This window comes from Conger conger, chromosome 4 (assembly GCF_963514075.1).
Source record: "Conger conger chromosome 4, fConCon1.1, whole genome shotgun sequence".
In the NCBI taxonomy this organism is placed as follows: Eukaryota; Metazoa; Chordata; class Actinopteri; order Anguilliformes; family Congridae; genus Conger; species Conger conger.
The window spans coordinates 46,929,162-46,953,456 of record NC_083763.1 but is presented as its reverse complement, the minus strand read 5'-3'; the positions used below and the strand labels follow the sequence as shown (position 1 = coordinate 46,953,456).

At 42.2% G+C, this 24,295-nt stretch overlaps 1 pseudogene; it reads left to right on the top strand.

Annotated features, from left to right (window-relative positions):
• Window positions 1–24,295, top strand: LOC133126632 (arf-GAP with SH3 domain, ANK repeat and PH domain-containing protein 1-like; annotated as a pseudogene).

The window sequence follows — 24,295 nt, the reverse complement described above, 5'->3', positions numbered from 1 at the left end:
ATGACAACGTCAGGCCTAAACCGTGCGCCTGAGAGCCACTTGTCACATCGGCAGATTTCAGAGGGTGAGGGCAGTTAATGGAACGGCGGGTTTCCGAAAAATGTGGTTGCCATTGCGCAGTACTGAAGGAAATTATGTTACTGAAATTTGCATAGATTAATAATACAAAAGCTGTGATATCTGTTTTGATTTCAAAAGTCTCTGAATCACAATGGCCTTAACCTCGTGTTGCTAAGCATCCACTTCCAAGTCCATAAATGCACCATTTTATATGCATTATTTATTTGATTATCATATCCACTTAGTCACGGAGGTGTTGTGCTCTCAAATTCTCACTACCTTGCATGGCCTCAGTCAGAACTTTAACCTTGCTCCTTAAAACCCTAAATCTAAGTCCCCCGACTTCAGACTCCTCCGCTGACAAGTATGGCTGCTCATTATCTCTGAACCACATATTTTTCCTCTTACGGGCGTGCTTGCTACCACCTCGATGGCGTGTGCGAGGGGTTAACAATGCATTCCTTCCTAACCCATCCCTGTCAATCTCTCATCAGGGGGGCCTAGGGCCGGGTCCTCGACAACCTCTTGGAACTAATAACAAGTTCAAGGAGTCTGAATGTGGAGGCTGGAGCAGAGGCCTGTGGGTATTATTCTGATCCCTTCGGCCTCTGTAACTGCGGACAGGACTGGGCCGTAACCGCGGCTACGATCGTTCCTCTGTGTGTCCGCCTGCGTGTAGATGGATCTCGGTGCTGACCAACAGCAAGGAGGAGGCCCTGAACATGGCATTCCGCGGAGAGCAGAGCACCGGGAAGGACAGCCTGGAGGACCTGACCAAAGCTGTCATCGTTGACGTGCTGCGTACGCCTGGCAACGAGGTCTGCTGCGACTGTGGGGCTGCAGGTAGGCCGTCCGTGTATCGGCTGCTTTTGTGTATTTTGAGTGTGTTTACATACATTATGTGTGTGTGTGTGTGTGTGTGGTGGGGGGGGGGTGTATTTACATAGGCATAAAGCGGTATACAAGTTCTTTTAGATACCTCAGGAAGACATCAAATTAGAGCTCTGAGTGGCTAATCATTTCATCAGAATTACATTTCTTTTATCACTTCCTCTTTCACGTGGTGGTGCGGTGAAAGGAAGTGAAAGGACTTTAGCATCTGGCTGCCCTGAGTCAAACAGACCAAGCCACGTCAGCACGTTCGCGTTCTGCCCATCATGCAGCTCACGCGATCCTCCCGGCTGAAATGCAGAAACCCGGCAGGCAACGCGTGCCTCCCCCAAAGCCACCACCTCCCCCAGCCCCGCTCGCATAATCCCTGGAAAAGCCCTCTGTCAGCAGAAAAAAATGCCTGGTGGTGGTGCCGTCAGCTGATTGAGCAAGGTTTAGATACTGGGAGGAAACCTCTGCAGTGAAGCTCTATTCTGAGAAAACAACAACATTACACGACTGTGTTTTATTATTTATTTGACATACGCGTATTCTGGACCTTCTTTTTTTGACAGACACATACTCCAGACCTTCTACCGAGTTTCTGCATTGTACTGCCTGAGTAGCTGGCATACACGGTTGAAGCCACACTATAACAGTCTTAGCCAGGATTTGACCTGCATCATCCGTCCCGTGGGTACCGCATTTCAGGTATTGCGACCCTACACTGCAGTAGATAGGTCCCCCTTGCCTGACCCTATGGATGTATACAGCTGCAGCTGCATTTTCTGCATGTCATTGATTCTCCTATCTTTGGAGATATGACGTAGTGCCTGAATCATGCAACATACAACTTTGCTGTACCTGGGTACATCTGCTTGATCAGAACCTCTGCAGGCAACCAAATAGTTCCAGCCACATGTGCAAACTAAGGACATTTTTTCAAAACCAGTAACATGTCTCCTGTCTGCCTTGTAGCATTTAGAGTTCCAACAAGGAATCTACGTGGTATCAGTCAGTGATTGGTTTAGCATTTTTGATGTTTTGTGCAGTCTTAGGAAGCTCCTGATGAAAAAAAGATACCAGCTCAAATATTATGTGAATACAGAAAGTAAAAGGTCTGATTCTGTGCTTGCTGCTTATGAGTAGAGGCAGCCATGTTTTATGTGCCATCAAATCCGTGAGGCCCCCTAGTGGTGTATCACCTTCATGTAGGCGTGAGTCAGTTTCACACTTTGAGGATGTCAAGCATGTCAACAGTTCTGCCATCAAGGAAAATGTCAGTAGATTAGTAACTTGTTCTCAAATCTTGGAAATGTTATGTTTCCTTCATTTTTCACTTGGAATGTCATGAAAAGGCTCTGTTTTCCGTGATAAAATCCATGTCTGTTGTAAGCATAGTCTGAATTCATGAGTGTTCGTTTTTTCTGTTTGGATTTGGTTATGCTTCAACACTGTGGGTATAGTAGCATATGAGTTGCATACCAACATTTAAGATTTCTTTATATAAGTTAATATTTAAGCACAGTTTAGGTGTTGCAATACAAAACTGAAATTTGGTTAAGGAATCCAACTTACAAACTATAAGTGAAAAGCCAAGAAGGTTCTTGTGCCCTCTTGTGCCTGGAAAGCATATCTGCAATAATGAAATACTGTAGTGCTCATGGTAACACTCATTTTTGACTGTGTATTCCTTCTTGGCGGATTAGTCCTGGAAATATTATGTCACTGACACTGACCTCAACAGGTTCTCCTCACTGTCTGTATCTTTCTGTATTTTCAGATCCAAAATGGCTGTCCACAAATCTGGGAATTTTAACATGCATTGAGTGTTCAGGCATCCACAGGGAAATGGGGGTGCATATTTCACAAATCCAGTCCATGGAGCTAGATAAATTAGGGACTTCTGAACTCTTGGTGAGTTAAAATCCTGCCAGTTTCAAAATGAAATGCGATTATCTTGCCTTTTCTCAGCATTGAGGAATTAGCCTTATTTTGGCCATCTAGATTGATTCTTTCTTGAAATGTCTAAGTGAGCTCACACTTTTCGTTTTTCAATGCTTGCAACTTCAGAAAAACTCAAACCAAGTCATTTGTAATTAGATATTCATGTTTAACAATAATTGTGATGCACTGGTACATTTCAGAAATCCTCAGCTTTACATAACATTATGAATGACTTCAATTATGAATATCTATTTCCTTCTGTCAAATTTAAGTAATTGACTGTTGTTTCTGTGGCATGTTGGCTTGACTCTTTTCGTCTGTTTCCCTTTCAGCTGGCCAAGAATGTAGGAAACAGTAGTTTTAATGATATTATGGAAGGGAACCTACCTTATCCTTCTCCAAAGCCCACTCCATCAAGTGATATGTAAGTCCCTGACATGGCATAGCTTATATTTTATATCATATTTAAATTTTTATATTACAATTATATTTATATGAACTCTTTATAAGAGTTGAGACATTTGGTTTGAGAACACACAGATAATGTGCCTGCATGCCCTTGCTACCTGTGGAGTTGACGCCTCAGCGTCTGATCTGTTCTCTTAACAATGGTGTCACAACCCAATTAGGATAAGGCCTGCTGTCTCACACCACAGTGCAAATGAATGCAAATGTTCTGTCCCAACCCTGCCAACATTTTGAATCTTGCTTGAACATTACTGTGTTGTGTCAGTTAATGTGTGTTTATTACCATTTATACCGCTTGGGCACTGATAGGAAAATAAATGTAAGATGGCTGTGCCACATCACAGAGCTCATAAAATGTGTCCTGCTTCTATAGTAACCAGTACTTCCTGTTTGTGTGCACATTTAGCAGTACTGCTGTCGCTGCACAGATACTCAAATTGCCTACAGTTTACCATTTTCAGATAGCAGCTTCATACAGTCTGTTTAATTCTCAATAATGGAAGTGATATCAGGGCGGCACGGATGGTGCAGTGGGTAGCACTGCCGCCTCACAGCAAGGAGGTCCTAGGTTCGAATCCCCGTCGGCCGGGGCCTCTCTGTGCGGAGTTTGCATGTTCTCCCCGTGTCTGCGCGGGTTTCCTCCGGGTACTCCGGTTTCCTCCCACAGTCCAAAGACATGCAGGTTAGGCCAATTGGAGAGTCTAAATTGCCCGTAGGCATGAGTGTGTGAGTGAATGGTGCGTGTGCCCTGCGATGGACTGGCGACCTGTCCAGGGTGTATTCCTGCCTTTCGCCCAATGTATGCTGGGATAGGCTCCAGCCCCCCTGCGACCCTGATCAGGATAAGCGGGTTCAGATAATGGATTGATGGATGGATGGATGGAAGTGATATCAGTGTTTCATGTGTCCCTAGTATAAATATCAAAAAATGTGCCCATTGTTTTATTCAAAAAAATGGCGAGCTTGCTAAATTTAAAGTATTTCAGTACATTGGTGTGAAAACAAAGCAAATTGTATTCAAGCGTGTTTAGCTGGCATGGTTGACTGCATTCCATCTGTTTGGAGCAATTTTGAATTTAGTTTCTGCAGCACGTCAGATGTTCATTGCTTGATTTTGCGGTTCACTTTCACACTTTCACACCCAACCCCAGTCCAGTGGCACAGTTAATCTTGGCACCATTGTATGCACACATGGAGAAAGTAAATGGTGAAAATATTCTTGTTTGTTTTACAGTATTAACAGGCTTGAATAAGAACTGCTGCCACTTTCAGGTGTCTGACAAGGGAACAAATAGCAACATATGGGCCTTTTATTACATCTTTGCATAGCAATGTAACGTGATGCAAATACATGCTGTAATTCCATGTGATATATACAGTCCAAAAACATCACTGACCCACCACCAAATTTCACTGTGGGTATGACACACATCTCCTTTTATGCATCTCTGTTTCAATGCCAAACCTGCTGATGCTGTATATTATATAATAATGCCAATAATTATGGATCCTTGACTTTGGTTTTTATTTTTTATTTTTTATTGAGTTTATCTCCGTAATCATATTGTATTTTTTGTACATTGCCAGTCAGAGGATCCAATAATTCTGGAGGCCACTGTACGTAAATACTCTTCAACGAACAACTACAAATGAAGAAGTTATCCTTTCTGCTCCAAGGTTGCTTGCTTCAACCAGATTAACCCAGGCTGCCACCTTGTGGATTGGCAGTATACAACCTCAGATAGGGCTAAAATGAGCCGATAAAGGCACATATGGTATGTTAGCAAAGAGCTGCTTTGTCCTGAATCTATTCGAATCGGCTTCGATATTTAACAGGCCAGAGTGAGAGTTTTAGACCCATGACATGAGGTGGGTTCTTCTTAATGTATTGAAATTTTACTTGAGAACTGGCCATAGCTCACTGCCACCTTCGTCTCCACACAGGATGGCAAGGAAGGAGTTCATCAACGCCAAGTACGTGGACCACAAATTTGCCCGTAAGACCTGCACGTCTGCAGCCGCCAAGATGAGCGAGATGTATGAAGCTGTGAAGTCCAGGGACCTACTTGCACTAATCCAGGTCTATGCCGAGGGGGTGGAACTTATAGAGCCACTGCCCGAGACAGGCCAGGTAAGACATTGCCTTGGCCCCACCCCAAAACTAAGAGAGGAAGGGCTGGATATTGAAGAGTATGTGCTCATATTAAGTTGGGGGCTAAAGACGCAGACTCAAGTTGAGCCTGGGTAGATGTTGCAAGATCTGCAGGAATGAATGGAAGGTACACTGAAGTAAATGGTACTGTAGGAGCAGTGCTATTGTGTGGTACAATACAATAGTGGTTAAGGTACATGACCGCGACCTGCAAGGTCGGTGGCTTGATCCCTGGTGTAGCCACAATAAAGCTGCTGTTAGGCCCTTAACCCCACATTGCTCCAGGGGGGATTGTCTCCTGCTTAGTCTAATCAACTGTAAGTCGCTTTGGGTAAAAGCATCAACCAAATAACATGTAATGTAAGTGTGGTGTATTACAAGCTTGATGGCCTTTATAAGATAAGGGTGTTTAATATTTTGTTGTTCTAGAGTTTTTCGTTCAATCAGATAGGGGATGTCATGCAGGTTTGCACAGACAAACACAACCCCTCCTTACGCAAAGTATGTTCTTTTTGGCACGTATGGCACTCAAGAGTAACCACCGTAAAATCCCAAGAGTGTCATAAGGCACTCTCGATCTTATACCTCTTCAACCAATCAAAATGACTGCTATTGTTTTGAGCCCCTATTAAAACCATACTACATTTTCTACATTTTCTAAACCAAAGCCCAAACCCAGCTGTCATGCATACATGCCTGTAGGACACGTGAATATCAGAGGACAGTTTATTTTAGCGCGTGTGTGGGTTGAAGTGGTATAGCCAACATCATATTGCATTTGGTCTGTGTATTCCGCTATTGTACTTTTGTATGATATTGTACGTTTGTAAATAGTTTAATGTTTGTTCGCCTCCTATAATCCAACCCCGCGTCCATGTCGTACGAGGTGGTAACAGACAATTACAGGATCTTGACTTGCTATAGATAAGCCTGTAATTGTACTGGGTAAGGGGGCTCTGGTTAACCTAATTTTGAAATAAAGTACCATTTTAAATGTGGTGCAGGTTGGTTAGAAAGCATTCGTGTGAGTAATCCCTTTTGGATAGCTTTTTGGACACTTTGGGCGTGCTTTATAAAAACATACTCTCATATATGTGAATAAAACACATGTGAAGGTTAATTGTCTTTGTTTTAATAGAAAAAGAAGCTTTTCTGATCGTTCATGAGTCAAAAAGGGATTTTGTATTTGCAAGGATTTGGGGATACTTGAGGATATCTGGGTTCTGTTTTTGGAAAACTCATGCGGAATTTGAATGCCTGTCAATATCTTGACCAAATTCTGTACACATCATGTTGACATCAAGTTTGTACAGAAATATAAAGTAGCTCTGGGTTGGTGCTTGACTTAGAAATTGACATATTCAGTGCTAAACTAGAAAAACATAAGGTGTTTGGTAATTTTGTTGGATTTTTATGTATCTTTTGTGTACACTGTATGTACATGCTCTTCAGAAACCATTCTCAAATTTCTGAATGGTCTAAGCGTCTTAATTAATTAAAGTCTTCAACCGTGTGCATGCAGTAAAAAGTTGCGATATTGACACTTCTACAAAATAGGCGGAAATTGCCCTCTTAGGGGGGGGGGCAAAGTGGAAAGGGTTTACCCTAAATTACTCCGGGGAGATTGGCTCCACTAGACAAGTAACTGATTGTAAAGTGGAAACCTTGAAAGGAACTTTTTGTTAACCCTTTCAGTCCCAAGAGTGCCATATGGCACTGATGTGTAACTGCCGTTAAATCCCAAGAGTGCCATTTGTCACTCTCGACCTATATGTATATGACTGCAATACTTTTGTTTTAAGCCTCTGTTAAAACCATACAAAATGTTTTTTTTCTCAATTTTCTCGACCAAAGCCAAAACTCCTTGGGATTTGGGTGAAGACACTTGATATTGGGATTGGGACTGAAAGGGTTAAATGAAGCCTCTTTAGCTGAAGCAAGTAGATGCCATGATGCCCCTTTCTGCTGGCTGACACTGATTGATCATGTCTCCTCTTGATTTCCCCCTGTAGGAGCCAGGAGAGACGGCACTCCACTTTGCGGTGCGGATTTCAGACCAAACCTCACTTCACCTAGTGGACTTCCTTGTGCAGAACAGGTATGCGGATGGGCACATTTTCATTACACTACGCTAACTCATGCTGAGTAGTGCTTACTTTCCTCCTTCCTTACTATCTACGCGATCTAGGCTGTAGAGGCCGAGCCACACACCCCTTTTCTAATACATATTCGATAAACAACAGGGTTTGTTCTGTTTTTCTATTTTGATGGCTTATTATTATATTAGGGTTTTATTTTGAACACAATAACAGAATTGTCAGCACTGTGAGTGGTCAATTAAGCAGCAGGGGGCGCCAGAGTATGATGTGACAGCCAACTGAACCTTACCTAACCCTAGGTGACACTACCTACCGGCTAGCTTTGACGCTGAGTAGGGTGGGGAGAGGGAATACTGACCACAGCACCTCATAGATAAATTATATTATATATTATAAACTGTTTAACGATTAATGCAAAATTTTGCAACAATTGATATTTTTTGCATAATAAATGTAGTAGCGTTGTGTAGTTAATGTACTGTAATATCAGCATGAAAGAAAAATGAAAAATAATTAGCATTTTTGGTGAGCTAGTAATAATCATTACACCTTCCTGTTTGTATTAGTTCAAACCTGCATAATTCAGCAGTCTAATGTATCTTAATGTTTGTCATTTTCAGCTTGGCCATGTATTTATTTGTTCAGTATTTCTCTACATAAAATGATAATATGCAAATTTCAAACTATTTTATACAAGTCCTATAAAAGTGTAAATATCTCCAAAAATATTTACTGCACACACATGGTTGAAAACTTAAATTAAAGAAGAGGCTTGTACCATTCCTAAATTTGAACAAATTTATGTCAGAGCATGTACATACTGTACAGCGAGAGATACACTGAAATACCCAAAAAATACGAAAAGCCTTAAGTTTTTATAGTTTAGCACTGCATATTTCAATTTCAAATAAAAGGCTGATAAGCATCTAAACTGTTCTCACTAGCAAAGAGTCTTTTTAACAGTCTAGCATCATCGTTTTGCATTTTATTACGTCAAAGTTTTTTGTATTATATAAATATGAGCATTTCTTGGTTCACTTAGGTTTGCATTTTTTAGCAGCAGCATCCATCTTAGTGACAGACTAATTATCTCTCGTATTTGTATACTATTTGTTAGCTTTTCTTGGAGCGATTAACGTCATTCGAGTGTCCAAATTAATTTCCAGGTAGGGAAGTGCAGTACCATCATGTAGATTATGTATTGGAAACTTCACAGCGTTTTAAATTGTACTCAGAAAACGTGTCTATAATGAAGGAACTACAAATTGTGTATCTGTTTGTATTGCCTTTTTCAGGATTGTAATGTGTTTTCTTGAAACTTGAGCAATGAAACTTAATGAAACTTGAGCAAATCCAGGCCTCAACATCAGTATCCTACCCAAAGTTTTAATTTGCATCGAGTGATCACATCAATCACCAACAACGCTATGCAGTGTCACCTCCTGACCCTCTCCGTGCCTTGTTCTGTGCAGCGGCAATCTGGACAAGCAGACAGAGAAGGGGAACACGGCACTGCACTACTGCTGCATGTACGAGAAGCACGAATGCCTAAAGCTGCTTCTCAGGGGCAAGCCGGCAACTGACATCAGTGAGTACCTGGCCACTGGCCATCTCCACATCTCCACCCCTACCATTGGCACTCATCAACGGGACTACATTACATCGGACCTGGGGCTGGGTCAGATAAGTAATTGTTTTGGATTCCAATATTTTTTTATGCTTTACTGAGCTTGTCTGGTGTATTCCTACAGTATGACATACTCTCAAAAAGTGCAAACGCCCGCCATCTGGTCCTATGTGAATCCAAAACAATGACTGATATGATCCAGGTCTGCATTACTGTGCTTTATTTCGCAATGCTTTTAACCAAGGTGACGTACAGAGTGCATACTGAAGGTCATTGGAACAAATACAAACATAGATGAAGTGCAATTCTATCATCAAGTAACAGCCAGTATCCATAGCTATGAACGGTGATTACAAGTAGTGGTGTTGGTAGACTTATATGCATTCTATATATTCTATGTCCTTTGAGAAGTGTGGCCCCATCACTGCTTAGATTTTTTTTAGATAGCCATTGTGAGCCCACATTTAGCCCTACACTGTTGATTGGTTGCCACCTTGTGTTATTTCAGCCAATCTGAATGGAGAGACGGCGCTGGATGTAGCCAGGAGGCTGAGGAGCATTCAGTGTGAAGAACCAGTAAGTATCTTGTGTAATTTCAGGAAATGCAAACCAGTATATCTTTGTAAACATTTCAGTGTATATGTGTTTTTTTTCTTCTTTTTTTTTTTTTCTTCATTTAACATAATGTTAACAAATGCAGGGCAAACCTTAAGCGGATGCCAATACATCTACGGCAGGACTGCCCAACCTTGTTCCTGTAGGTTTTCGTTTCAATCCTAATGTGGCACACCGGAATTGAATAATTAGCAGTGAGATCTCTCGCTGCTGAATGAGGTGTGCTTTTTTAGGGTCGGAATGAAAACCTACAGGACGGTAGATCTCCAGGTACAGGGCTGGGCAGTCCTGATCTGTGCCATGATAAAGATTGTCCCCACTAGGCGGCAGCAGCTGCTATCGAATGCAATGTAGGTCTGTTCAAGCTGCTAAATCTGTCTAATTTTCACTGGCAGCAGTCTGCATGTGACACCTGAACGGTCATGTGATAATAAGAGTCACGCCATGTGCGAGTAATTACCAGGTTCTGCGCCGATTATTAAAGTGCTAATGTCTTGAACACGGTGTCCTTCAGTCTGTTCTGTGATTCCCTTAGGGCTCCCATGAGAGAAACAGGTATCGCTGCTCTGTGATTGCATGTAACATCATACAAATTATCTGGGGTGTATAACGGACATTTTGTCAATTCTGCTGATGTTGTTTGCTTCTCTCCAGCTAGCTTTAATGCAGCTTGCCCAAACATCTTATTTGTCAGCCGGCCATTTCACAGAGTCCAGCTCGCAGTTGAAAACTGTGAAGAAAGTAAAAAGATTTTTATTTTAATGAAAATAATGAAAACATTTTCGGTTTGGTTTCGAGCAGTGTCCCGGTTGACCGGAGTCTAATATGCCCATACCCTCCACACAACCCCACCTCACCCCATAAAGCTTGTGCAGGCAGCAGCCGGGAAGTTCAACCCTCACGTACACGTTTGACGATTGACGAGAGTGATGATGACCTGGACGACAAGGTGAGAGCAACGCTGCTCTGGCCACGCCCTATCGCGGAGCTCACACACGTTACATGACCTGCCCTAAGTAGTGCAGTGTCTCCACCCAAATGCTTAAGGTGGGAGTCAGTTTCTGTGCTGGTAGAGAAGCTACAGTGCCTTCAGAAAGTATTCAGATACCTTCACTTTTTGCACACTTTATTGTGTTGTAGATTTCATTTAAAATGGATAAAATTGCCATTTTTGCCCATACATCTATACTCAATATCCCATAATGATTAAGTGAAGACATAATAAAGTGTGCAAAAAGTGAAGAGGTCTGAATACTTTCTGAAGCCATTGTAGCAGCACTAGATAGTTGACCAGTTCATACCCAGCTAGACCAGCTCCATGACCAGCTTGGCCATGCCGGTTGACCAGCTTATACCCAGCTAGACTCCATTTTCAAGCTGGGCAAGCTGGCATAAATTTAAATTCCACATGCTTTCATTTTTAACTGCACGATCCTGAATTATCTAGATTATTAAATTATGTGCACAGCATTGCAATATAGTCATAAGACAAGCATTTGATTATCTGTGAATTTCCACTTTCAAAATATCCACCCTTTTCATACTATGGATTGGCATTTATGGAATGGGATTCAGTCAATTAAAAGCAGTCAGTAATTATATTTTAATCAGTTAATTGGTTTCTCTTGTAAAGGCATTGCACTTGCATTCTGAGTGGAAACTATCCACACCAACTCATTTGCAGGCCGTTGTAATTTGAACCGTTAAAGAGAATGGGATGCTGATGCACTTACAGTATAAAAAGGAACACAGTGTTTGTGTGTAAAATCTTGCCTGGTGAGAAATACACTTCATTGTGCTAATTTAATTCTGTCTGTGAGCTTTTTATTGTGCTGATACACAATGCTTGTGTCAGCCTTTTCATATCTGATCTGGTTTCTTACTGTACAATAAAGCACTATTCTCTGAAAGCTATAAGAGGTGCAAGTTTTACAATGGAGAAGTGTGGTCATGCCATTTGAATTATTTATTGTACTTCCCCTTGTTTCCTGCCTGATGCTGTACTGACTGACCTCCCTCAAATTCAAATCTCTCTCAGATTTAAACTCAAAATCCTTTATTGGCAGAAAGTACTACATTTGACCAAAGTACCAGTACATCATTGTACATAAACATGAAAGCAACTTAGTAATCAGTGAACAGTCTACCCTTTTGTTTGTTTGACTTCATTCATGCAAGGAGACAGCAGAGAGTCAAGTCAAGTCATCACTTATTTAAAGTGCATTTCACAGTCTCAACCCACTGTACATTTAAAAACATAAAAGACTGTAAAAGATAGCACATAGTGATTGGGCTACAGTTTACAGTAACAACAATAACAGAACAACAACATCAAGTCAAAGGGGGTCATAAGAGAGTGAGGGAAAAATGTTTTTAGTTTACATTAAATATTAACATAAATTGCGTGTAGAATTGATGGTGGAAGAGAGGGTAACACATAGAGATGGGATCCCCTGTCATACACGGCCTGGAACGCTCCACAAATCACGTCGCTAATAACCGTTCTCCCTCTCCTCCCCTTCCCTCCTCTCTCCCCCCTTTGGCGCCCAGCCCCATTAAGAAGGAGCGCTCCCCCCGCCCCCAGAGTTTCTGCCACTCCTCCAGCCTGTCGCCCCAGGAGAAGCTGTCCCTGCCCGGCTTCCTGGGGCAGCGGGACAAGCAGCGTCTCTCCTACAGCGCCTTCACCAACCAGATGTACAGCGTGTCCACCGACTCCCCCACCTCGCCCGTCATCGACGCCCCACCCCTGCCCCCCAGACACATCGGGAAAGGTAGCAGCGCCGAGTCACGGGCGCCCGCTTCTGCCCAAACCCCCGACGAGCGTGTACTTCAAATACCTGTAGTGTGCTCCCGGTCCTCACTCCTGGTCCTGGAGAGCCGCAGGGTGTGCTGGTTTTTGTCATTACTCAGTGAGAGATCTCATTGAGCTGCTAATTATTCAAATCCGGTGTGCCACATTAGGATTGAAACGAAAACCTACAGGAACAGGGTTGGGCAGTCCTGCCATAGATGCATTGGATCCGTTTAAGGTTTGCCATGCATATGTTAACATTATGTTAGATGAAGGGAAAAAAAAAACTAAAACAAAAACCACACATATACAATTGATTGATTAAAGCAGTTAGTTACGCAGTTAGCTCACCTCACCTGGTTTCTTGGGTCTGAATTGGCTGCTGATATTAAGGCGAAAACTAAAACCAGCACACTCTGCGAGTGTCCAGGACCACTGATCTAGTGTGTACTGTGTAGTGTGTGGATGCATGTACTCATGTATAGTGATGAGGTCTGCATTATAGGAGAGCGTATGATGTAGCACCTTGTATAATTACAGTTTTTCTCAGTACAGAATTGGCTGTGTTATAAGGTGATGTAATTATCAGAGAGTTTCATTAGCATTGTGAGAATGGTATGTGATAGCCCGGTAGGTCGTTTTTAGGAAGGGTGTGAACAGCTTGTGTTGGCTTGAAATAGACTGGAAATAGATTGAGGAATTTTAAGAAGTCAGTTGTTCTGTTTCAGTGGACCCAAAAGACTCTTGCTATTATAAGCCCGGTATGGTCTCCTGGAGTTGGGAGTACACACCCAAGAGAAGAAGATCATTTGCCAGAATCAACTAGAGGGTAGGAAAGGGGTATCTTAGCAACTTCACAAACAAGGATTTTCCAGGAAAGGTGGCTGTAGGCAAGCGCAACTGAAGCCATTGTTACAGTAGCTGATGCTTCTAAGAGTAAATACAGGCCCGTGAACATCATAAAGGTTTCCCAACCAAGTCTAGTCATATTATTAAACGCATGAATAAATGAACATCACAAAATAACTTCAGGGCCATATCTCCAGGCAAATCAGCAGAATCATAGAGGCTGAATCCTTTGGTGCTTTTCTTTTTAGATTTGCCTTCCTGTTTAAAGGCTAAAGAGAGCCCATGTGTGAAGCGAATGCTCTTTCACAGTCACTTTTCTCTCTCTCTCTATATATCTTCTTATTCAGTTTCTCTCATCTGCTTCCTCTCCATTCCCAGTACCCCTGTGGTGGTGCCGTTGACCCCTCTCTCCTGCTGAGCTTTCTATTACCTGCATCAGTGAGCACTACTTCCAACATGTGTGGTTTGGGGTTGCCTCTCTGTTAGCATTCAGCGGTAGGTAAATGCTAACAAGCTACAATTTGTCCATTTTAATGAAGGGGTGGTTCTGAGACTGCTGGTAATACTTACACACAGTTTTGTAAGTTCATAAGCTAGTCAGTTTTGCTTGAATGTGAGGTCAACTGCATTAAACCACAAGGCAATAATGAACCGGGAAATTTGAAAATGAGTAGATTGCTAGGTTAATAAAATCTATTTTAAAAAGCACTAAAACTATTTTTACCCGTTCCTCAAAATGTGAAGTTTGTCTATACCCAGCTGAAGTTTTATCAACCGGTTTCAATGGCAAATTATTATTTTCTTTCATCATTACAGGTATTTCTTTCAAACACTTAATTGTTTTGGATTCAATTACTTTTCTGTGCTTGAGTGATCTTGCCTGGTGCAAGCACTTGAGTATTTCATAGGTTCCAATACACCGGCGAAGGGTGGGTCAAATATGTAATTGTTTTGGATTCAAATACTTTCTAACATATTCTGGTCCTCGCACCAGGCAAGATCAATGGAGCACAGAAAAGTATTTGAATCCAAAACAATTACGTATTTGACCCAGGTCTAGTGGATACATGATTTTTTTTTACACTTACGCTTTCCCATTTTTTATCCCCAATTTGGAATGTCCGATCATCTGCGCTCATTGCCTCAACCTCCGCTATCGATTGAAAAGCACTTCACACACTGTGATAGTCAGTACACATTTATCATGAAGACTTGTGGGTCTCCAGCTGACCAGCAGGGGTCACTGGTGTATGGTGAGACACCATTATCTCCACCAACTGAAATTCACCCATCCCTGGATGATGTTTGAGCCAATTGTTTATCACCCTATGGGGCTTCTGTCAGCAAGGCCTGGTTTTGTTAACTCGCTGCGAGACACATCCATGCACTAGAATAGTGCCTTAATAGGAACATGTGAAAAGTGAATACTGGGATTTGGAGGAGTTGATTCAGACCACTATTTTAGTAAAGGTTGGAAGGAGGACACATAGTAATCTGCTGCTCTGGTTCTAGCAGTATTGTGTTAATATTTACTGAAAACTCACACAAATGTGAAACAGAAACAAAGCCTTCAGGTGATCTGAAAGCTGTGCATACCTGTGCATGTTGTTTCACAACATAATAAATCAAATTGAATTAATTGCACTTTTCTTAATAAAAGAATAAATACAAACATTTTAACTTGTAAAATGATTCCAATTCGAGTTGAACTAAGATATGTTTACTAACAGGGACCCCAAACAGTGCCATTCAGCAGTTCATAAAACAATATCTTGTCCAGCACAGCTAATGGGATAATCGAGACAAACCTTAAACAGAGAGCAGTCATGCTCTCTATGCTCCATACTTTCCTTTTGGCTTTGACAGAAACTCAGTGAACATGAATCTTCTGAACGCACAGTACTCTTGGCTGTCTCCAGGATAGCCGAGTACTGCTGATGAAACAAGATTGTAAATTGTACAGTGGCTTGTTGTATTGAGTTTGCTATGCTCAGTGACTGCACGTGATAAAGTAAATAAGTCCAAACGAGCTCAACATAAAAGATGGGGAGTTTGTATTGCTTAATGTCTTTAAAAAGTAAACGCAGTGTTAACAAATTAATTGGCAGAAAAAAGGTATAACAGCTCAATTTAAGTGTTAAATTGCATATATTTTACATTCATATGGTGCAGTCCATAAGTATTTGGACAGTGGTATAATTTATGTTCTTTTAGCTCTGTACTTCAGCACATTGCATTTGAAATGAAACAATGAATTTGAAGTCAAAGTGCAGACGCATTTAATTTGAGGATAATTACATACATCCATCCCTCCATACCTGTAGGAAGGACGCGTTTGAATACACCTGACACATCAGAAACAGCTGAGAAGCCAACTGTTTGATGACTTTTGGTCCCCTAAAATAAGGGAACAATGTATCAAAAAGGGTGCAATTCCTACATGCATCACCTTAATATGGATGTAAATACCCTCAAATTAATGGTGACAGTCTGTACTTTTTGTTTCATTTCAAATCCAATGTGCTGGAGTACAGAGCAACAAGAACAGAAATTGTACCACTGTCCAAATACTTACAGACTGCACTGTATTTTAAAAGACAAGACAAGATTCACCAGTCCCTATCCCATTCGTATCCTACATCTCTCACCTTATTGTAACCAATCAGGTGTTGCCCTGTCCTTGTCAATCATCTGCTTGTTATCTTCCACATCCCAGTGGTCCGCTGTTGTATTTTGTTACTGTCGATGCTGTTGTTCACCCGTGTGACACTGTCCTCACGCTTATCCCTGTGGCATATCCCCCCTTAACCCTGTACCACACCTCTATTTACAGATGAGGTCTGGATCTCACCCCTCCTAGAACACATCCAGGTGGAGCCATCCTGCCTGTCAGTCACTGCATGTCATATCTGTCATTCTTCTAGCTCCCTCCACTGGCCCTTCCTCCACCCTCCCCCTGGGGTCACAGCCCCCTGGGGGCTCTGCCCTGTCTAAGAAGCGGCCACCACCCCCTCCCTCCGGACACACTCGCACCCTGTCTGAACCGCCCTGCCCTCTACCTCTTGGCTCACAGAGTAAAGGTGGGATAACTCAGGGTGAGTCGGGCGGGAATAAGTAATAGAAAATAAAAAATCTGAGAAAAATGTAACTCCGAAAGAACTGTGAGGAAGCTTATGTTCTTCCTGGCCTTTGGCTGTTCAGAGATGAGCAGTTGCTATGGCAACTACAGTAAGCTATTTCCATCGTGGAAACCAGTGGGCTGTTTTTTTTTTTCTGCTCTGGTGCATACAGTAAACCCACCGATGAGTAATGGCCGGAGCCTTTCCTTGTCAATGGTCGCGTCCTACTGTACGTGCATGAGACTTACAGTATATAACGGCACGGAAACCTGGCTCTCGTTTGCTCCTCTCGGCAGAACTGGGAATGTTTATTTCATGCATCCGCAGTTTTAATAAGTAATTGTGTCGGCGTAAAGAATAGAAGTTCACATTGTGCTGTATTGCAAATACATAAAAATAATATATATATTTTAACTGATCAAATTTAAGACTGAGCCAAATCCAGAGGTTGCTAATTGGCTAATATGTGAACACATGGTCACTCATACTAGCTTGGTTGATAATGAAAAATTAAAAGAAAAGAAAATGATAACAAGTCAAACTTGCATTGTGTTTGGCAAAATAATTTGCAAAGCAATTACGAGGCAGTTGATTCGCCTTCACTCTTAAATTTTTATCAGTTTAAAAATAATTACCTGCTAATACCTCTCCCCATCTGGATCTCTCCATTTCCCTCGGGGATACCACACTCACGCCGTCACCCAGTGCAAGGAACCTCGGCGTGGTGATGGACAGCAGACTGTCCCTTTCCGAGAACATTGCGGTGGTGACCCGGTCTTGCAGGTTCTTCCTATACAACATACGGAGAATCCGCCCCTTTCTCACCCCCTACTCGACCCAGCTCCTGGTCCAAGCGATGGTTCTGTCCCGCCTGGACTACTGCAATTCCCTCTTGGCTGGCCTCCCAGCGTCTGCCATCAGACCCCTCCAACTCATCCAGAATGCAGCAGCTCGTCTGGTCTTCAACCTTCCCAAATACTCACACGTCACCCCCCTGCTTACTTCCCTCCACTGGCTGCCTGTCATGGCTCGCATCAAATTCAAAACATTGGTGCTAGCCTTCCAAGCAGTTAAAGGGTCTTCCCCAGCTTATCTGCAAAAAATCATCAGACCCTACACCCCTGCCAGACCTCTTCGTTCAGCCTCCACAGGCCGCTTGGCACCTCCCCCTCTCAGAACCTCCACCTCACGCTCACGACTACTGTCTGTTCTGGCTCCACGGTGGTGGAACGAACTCCCCGTTGAGGTCAGAACTATAGAATCCCTCCCCACCTTCAAGCGCAAGCTGAAGACACACCTCTTCAAACAGCACCTCTCCCCATCCCTCCCTACCTCCCTGTGAACCTTAATTGTTGTCTCTGTGACTTGTGTATCAGTATTTTAGTTGGCTAGGTAAGCAGTGTTTGGATAGTTAACTTTGGTGACTTTTGCTCTGTTTGTTTGTTTGTTCAAAAAAAAAAAAAAAAAAAAAAATGGCCCTTGTCCTTATCTTTGTTGTACAGGTAGCAGTTGAAATTGTACTTACCTCTAGGGTCTTTCAGCGAACTTATCCCTGGTTATGGGTATGCACTTTGTTGTACGTCGCTCTGGATAAGAGCGTCTGCCAAATGCCAATAATGTAATGTAATGTATGTAATCATTCACAATCTAGCAGCACAGTGTGTAGATGGGACTTAAATTCTTCATGGCATGCATAGTTATTTATGACATAATCATGCTAAAAAGGGTAAATAATCCCTGAAAAATGTAATGAAGACAAATGTACAACTTGTTATTTACTAAGGGATTGCAGCTGTAGTTGGAACAAAAACCAGCATACACATAGGTACCCAGGACCGAGTTTGGTCTGTAGTTTGGTGCACACAACAGGGTAATGGGGAAAATTTTGTGCCCGATCCACCCCCTTACAACCATTGTGTCGGGGCTTCCCGACCGCTTATTGCAACTGATTACCAGCCCAGATTATCCTGTAATGTAAGGTGTTTACAGACAGAATCGAAACTTTCCCGGTCTACTCAGTGTCTTCCCGATTTCTAATCTAAATATCAAACATATTCACAGAAAGAATCTGTGAAATCTGCTGTTGTGTGGGGTCTCCCACATTTTCAATATCGGTTAGGATTTTAAAAGTCCTGTAGTGTCCACTGGGCTTTAGCTGTCAGCATCTTGAAAGACAGTTCTTTACAACAGCAGGACTATTACCATTGCGGACTGGAATTGGTTTCCCTGATGTTTTTATTTTTTTATATACAATTCTACCTTCCACCATTTTGTATTTAGATGTTTTCTGATATATCCAAGCTATTTTTTGTTTACTTTGTGAAACCACAGCACACATTCCATTAGGAACCCAGCCTAATGCAGTACTTGCATATATACTAAGCTTTAAAAATGGCCTGATGCAGCCTGGCTTCATCCCTTATATTGATCTGGTGCTTACAGGGAGTGACTCGACTCCAGTCTCTGTGAACAGGACCTCATCTGCAGCAAACAGGTTCGAAGGCATTCTACATCAGCAAAGGTATACAAAACTCCCTGCCCTCTCTGTCTCTCAGGTCACACTTTGGAGACCTGGCAAATCTCTTGATTCTGCAAGGTGTTTGTAGTTGGCTGTACGTTGGGAAATACTATTTTCTTAGCAGAATTTTCCCTTGGTGATTCTTGTTTGCTTCATATGTTTTCAGCACTACTTCTAGTTCCAAAAAATCTACACTTGGTTCAAGGGTCCTTCCCAAACTACCTCAAAAAGGTAGGTCCCAGCTAGCGAGAGTTCTATCGTCATCTGAAACGCTATCAGTAGGGCAATGTTCCCCTCTTCACCTTGAATGGTGCTTCTTATTACATCTCGTTGTATGGCTTACAGCAAGGCTCATCAAATCCGGCCCTTGCATTCCAAATCCAGCCATGGCTTTCTTGTCTCCAGGGTAACTGAACACACCTGAACTGTCTTCACACCTGAATCCCATGTAAAGGAAGGGTGTAAAACCAACAGTTCTCTGCCATGAAGGACCATGTTTTTATGATCCTTGCCATACAGCAAATGTCTATAATAGGAGTGAAGCTCATTTTGGGTGGGAAAAAGATTTTACGATATGGCTGTTAAATACAAATATCTTCACAGTGCTTTTCCTTATTCCTGTTCCTTTGTGGCACTACAGAAGATTGACACCATTCATCACCCCTCTATAGACAAGCCCAGTCAGCCCCTTGAGTTGTTCGAGAAGTCTCCCCAGACTACTGAGACTCCTCACAAGGCTCCACTTCCAGAAAAGCCCTACCCGGTGGAATTACGACCAAAGCCCCAGGCCTCAGACTTGCCCCCAAAGCCGGGAGAATTGCCTTCGAAACCCCAGCTGTCTGACCTTCCCCCGAAACCCCAACTCACCGACCTTCCGCCCAAGCCTCAAATCAAGGACCTCCCGCCTAAGCCCCAACTCTCAGACATTCCTCCTAAACCACCGGTGACCGACCCTGTCCAGAGGCCGCCCTCCGGTGAGGTGACGCCAAAACTGCAGCGCCCCGACACATTAGCCTCCAACCAGCAGGGGGAACTGGTGCCCAAACAGCCCAGTGAGGACACCAATGGCACCCCACCCAGTGCCACTGAGATGCCTGTTCCACTGCCCCGGAAGATCAATACAGTGAGTAGCAGTGACTGCCTCAAGTCTGTTTTGAGGAAGATGCAAAGCATGGACCTATTTCACCTGAAGAGCTACAATTGGTTAGGTTCCCCAGTCCTATTCAAATGGTTAATACTCACAGAACAGGAGAAATTACTAATTGAAACAATGGCATAAACAATGGCGTATTTGTCATCAGCAGGTTTTTAAATTTTCGAGATCAGGGGGTATCCAATCTTATCTGAAAAAGGCCGATGTGGGTGAAAGTGTTTGTGTTAGTCCAGCACTACTACACCTGGTTCTACTTAACAAGGTCTGGATTGAAGACCATGATTGGATAATTAGTTGAATCAGGTGTCATAATAGTGGGCCAAAACAAAACCATTATACCCATAACCCATGACTGGACACCCCTGGCGTGTATATCACAAAGCAGGACTAGTGAATTACTGGATAAGTTCTCAGAACAGCTGTTTTTACTTCAGAACTTATCCAGCTAACTTAGTAGTCCATTTGTGATATACCCCCCAGGCCTAGATGAACCCCTACAGATAAGATCCATTATTATGTTTTTACTATTGTGTTATGTTCTGTGAGCATGGGTGGTCTGACATGGAACATTTATTTTTCTAACTATTAGGGATGAGCAGTACTTTAAAAGATATTAGTGAGCATAAGTTTCCCATTTGTCAGCCTGGTCTTTCTTATCGAATTTCACATGAACGACAGTTATAAATGGTCCCGTAACACAGTACAAGAGCAGAGGTGGAAAGTCTCGGGTAGTAATTCTGATTCTTCCAGCCATGGACTGGACTTCCAGCCAGCTGATTTCGTGATTTAGTTCTATCTCCTTGCTGAAGAGTTGTGTTAACTAGCAAATACAGGTGATTGGAACAAAATGCAGGGGACTTTCTGAACCCAGATTTTCCACATCTGTAAAAGAGCTGGGCGTTTGTGCATTCACCCAGGGGAAGAACAAAGTGAGACGGGTGAAGACCATCTATGACTGCCAGGCGGACAACGACGACGAGCTCACTTTCGTGGAGGGGGAGGTGATCATCGTCATGGGAGAGGAGGACCAGGAGTGGTGGGTAAGTTTGTCGCCATGGCAACCGTTTCTGTGACTACCATCAGCTTCTGTGCGGCGTGGGATTTCCGAGGCGTTTTCTACAGCAGAAACGTACATTGATTATCCCCAAAATAAATAAAAAACGATCTAGAAATTGGGCCTGTGTGCTCTTGTACTGTCCCAAAGAATAGTTTTCCAGAGTGCAAAAAATGTGTGAAACATGTGAAATCGCATGGGCTTGCAGCATTATCAGTCAGGTTTCCCTCACATGATACATACAGTATCTACTCATTTTCGTTGCAGTTGAAGTCACATTCTAGATTTAGTTAGTCCAGCCTGTTAGTCTAGTGATTTACTGATCAAAAGTCCTTTTCACATTTCTTTTCTGTCGCAGATTGGACACATTGAAGGGCACCCGGAGAGAAAGGGGGTGTTCCCCATGTCTTTTGTGCACATTCTGTCTGACTGATTGGAGGACGGACAGGCGTGAGGCCCCCCTCCTTCCTGCACAAGCTCCGCCCCTCTGGCCTCATGCGACAGTGAGGACACTGCCTCTGTACATAGCTACTGTTACAGCCAGAATCTAAATGGACACAAATCAAGGAAGAGCCCTATGTCGGTTCATCTCAGCTTAGGGATGAATTACATATGTATTGTAAATAAACGGTGTTATCCTGCCTTTACCAGTATTATAATAGCCGTGGAACCTGGCACGTCTTACTGGGTTTGCTGTAGCTATCCTCGGAGTCTAGCACTTAACATCTCAGTCTAAGCTGCCACTGTATGTATGCATATATACATTGTATGTACATATGTATGTATATATGTGCACACTTCAGTACATATACATACATGTATGTGTGCATACACATGTGTTTTTACAGTGCTGTGAAAAAGTGTTTACCCCCTTCCTGATTTCCAATTATTACATATTTGTCACGCGGAATTGTTTCAGATCTTTAGATAAAATGTAATATTAGGCAAAGGGAACCTGAAAATGTGTTTTTTTACTTACTATTTCATTTGTTTAATGAAAAGGGTTATCAAACACCCAAATCATCCCTGTGAAAAATGAAACTGGTTGCACCACCTTCCAAAATTTTAATATCAGTCTTTCTCATCTCCGAGATTTCTAGCCCACACTTGTCTGAAGAACTGCGTCAATATAGGTAGGTTTTTGAGCATAAAGCACTCGTTTCAGGTCCTACCACAACACAGACTTTGGCAAAGCCATTTCTGAGGATCTGGGGCTCCACCAAACCACAGTGAGAGCCATCACCCATTAGCCATTATTGAAAACTTAAAGAGGATGCTCAGTGTGACAAATATGCGATAATAGAGGAAATCAGGAAAGAGGGAATACCTTTTCACGGCACTGTACATACAGTTACCTCTGGTGATTTATCCTAAGGCAAACTTGTTCAAATCATATCTGTATTAGCTTAAATGTTTATTGGTGTTATCACCTCTTCTATTCCTGGAAACATTGCAAGATCAGGAGAGTTAACTGCACAAGGAATAGATTATTTAATCAATCCTCACTTCTCTCCCTGTGGAGGACGCACAGAAAAGACAATGCAACAACTTTTAGTTTTTTACTTCGTACAATTGCACGTCCAAGGATGAAATATATATTCATTGAACGGATTCCTAAAACTTGCTTGCTTACCGTTAGAAGAGTTGTAGTTCGGTATCTGTATGTTCCAATGGCAGGCGACAGCAATCAACCTTAATCTGATGGGTGTCCTTCAAGCATCAAGCTTCAAAGGGTCTCCCCAGAGATTGCTAATAGTTTTTTTTCTCATAATCACACCCCATACCTGTAGCAGTAGTGGTGCTGTTCCTTTTAAGTGTCTACATAATTTTGTTTGCAGATGTTTTTATAATTTTTTTAATTGTCAAAACTGGGACCATAACCCAAGGAAACAACTGCTGTCTCCTGGTAGTATGAGTGGGGGATTTACTTGGTACGTTCCACTGGGGTCCCTCCTGACAGAACGAATGAAGGCATGGGACACCTCACCTCCCCCCAACTTATCATGCAGTCTTGGACCAGTCCTTGGGACCATCCCCACCTGCTAGATGCTTGAAGCTATACTTGTATATTCATAAAACACAGGCATTGAGAAAAACACAATCCCAGCATGCAGTCTACTCAAGGTTCAAGACTTTCTTTGTGATATATCAAACTGGAATTATTTTTATGTTTTTAATTTCTCCTAGAAGTGTCAGGAGTGACTGATGAAGGTATTAACATGAACCAAACTCTCATTGTTCCTCATTAGCCATTGTGTTTTGTTTAACAGTGCAGGGAGTAGAGGAATTTACGTTAGATATTAAGTCTTTAATGTATTAAGACAGTGTATTACTATATGAATGCTTCCTGTATGTAGTATATTTAAAGTTCATGGTCAGATACATTGATTTTGGTTCATATGCACCATATGATATGCATACATACAGTCACACATATACACGTGTGTATCTGTGTGTATGTAAATCCAAGTATCGGAAATCATTTTTATGTAGGGTGTAATTTGTCCAGTAGTCGTAACAAGAGCTTGACAGCATACTTTCAGTAAACAAATAAAGAGTAATGCATTTCAATACTTCTGCTCGTAATTCTCTGATTGAGTTTGTGTACATGTTTAAATTTGGCCTACATTGATAGTTAATGACGAGAACAAGAGTGCAATTGTAGTTTAGTGAATATTTATTTCATCCAGAATTTGAAGCAGCCAAGGGGAGAGGATGTGTTGACCTGGTCACCGGTTTCAATGTAAGTCTGTACAAAAAGTGATCTGTTACATGCCTCTGAACATGCTTATAAATGGCATTGCCGTTCCTATTTTTACATATTTAATTGTGAGAAATAACTGGACTTAGATGTAAACCTTAATTTTTTATTTTCCATTCCTTCACCCACCCCAGTTCCTGTGTATTAGTTCTGTCTGAAGTCAGGAGTTCCACCCAATCATTCCATTTTTATTAAAGGTATTACATTGGAAA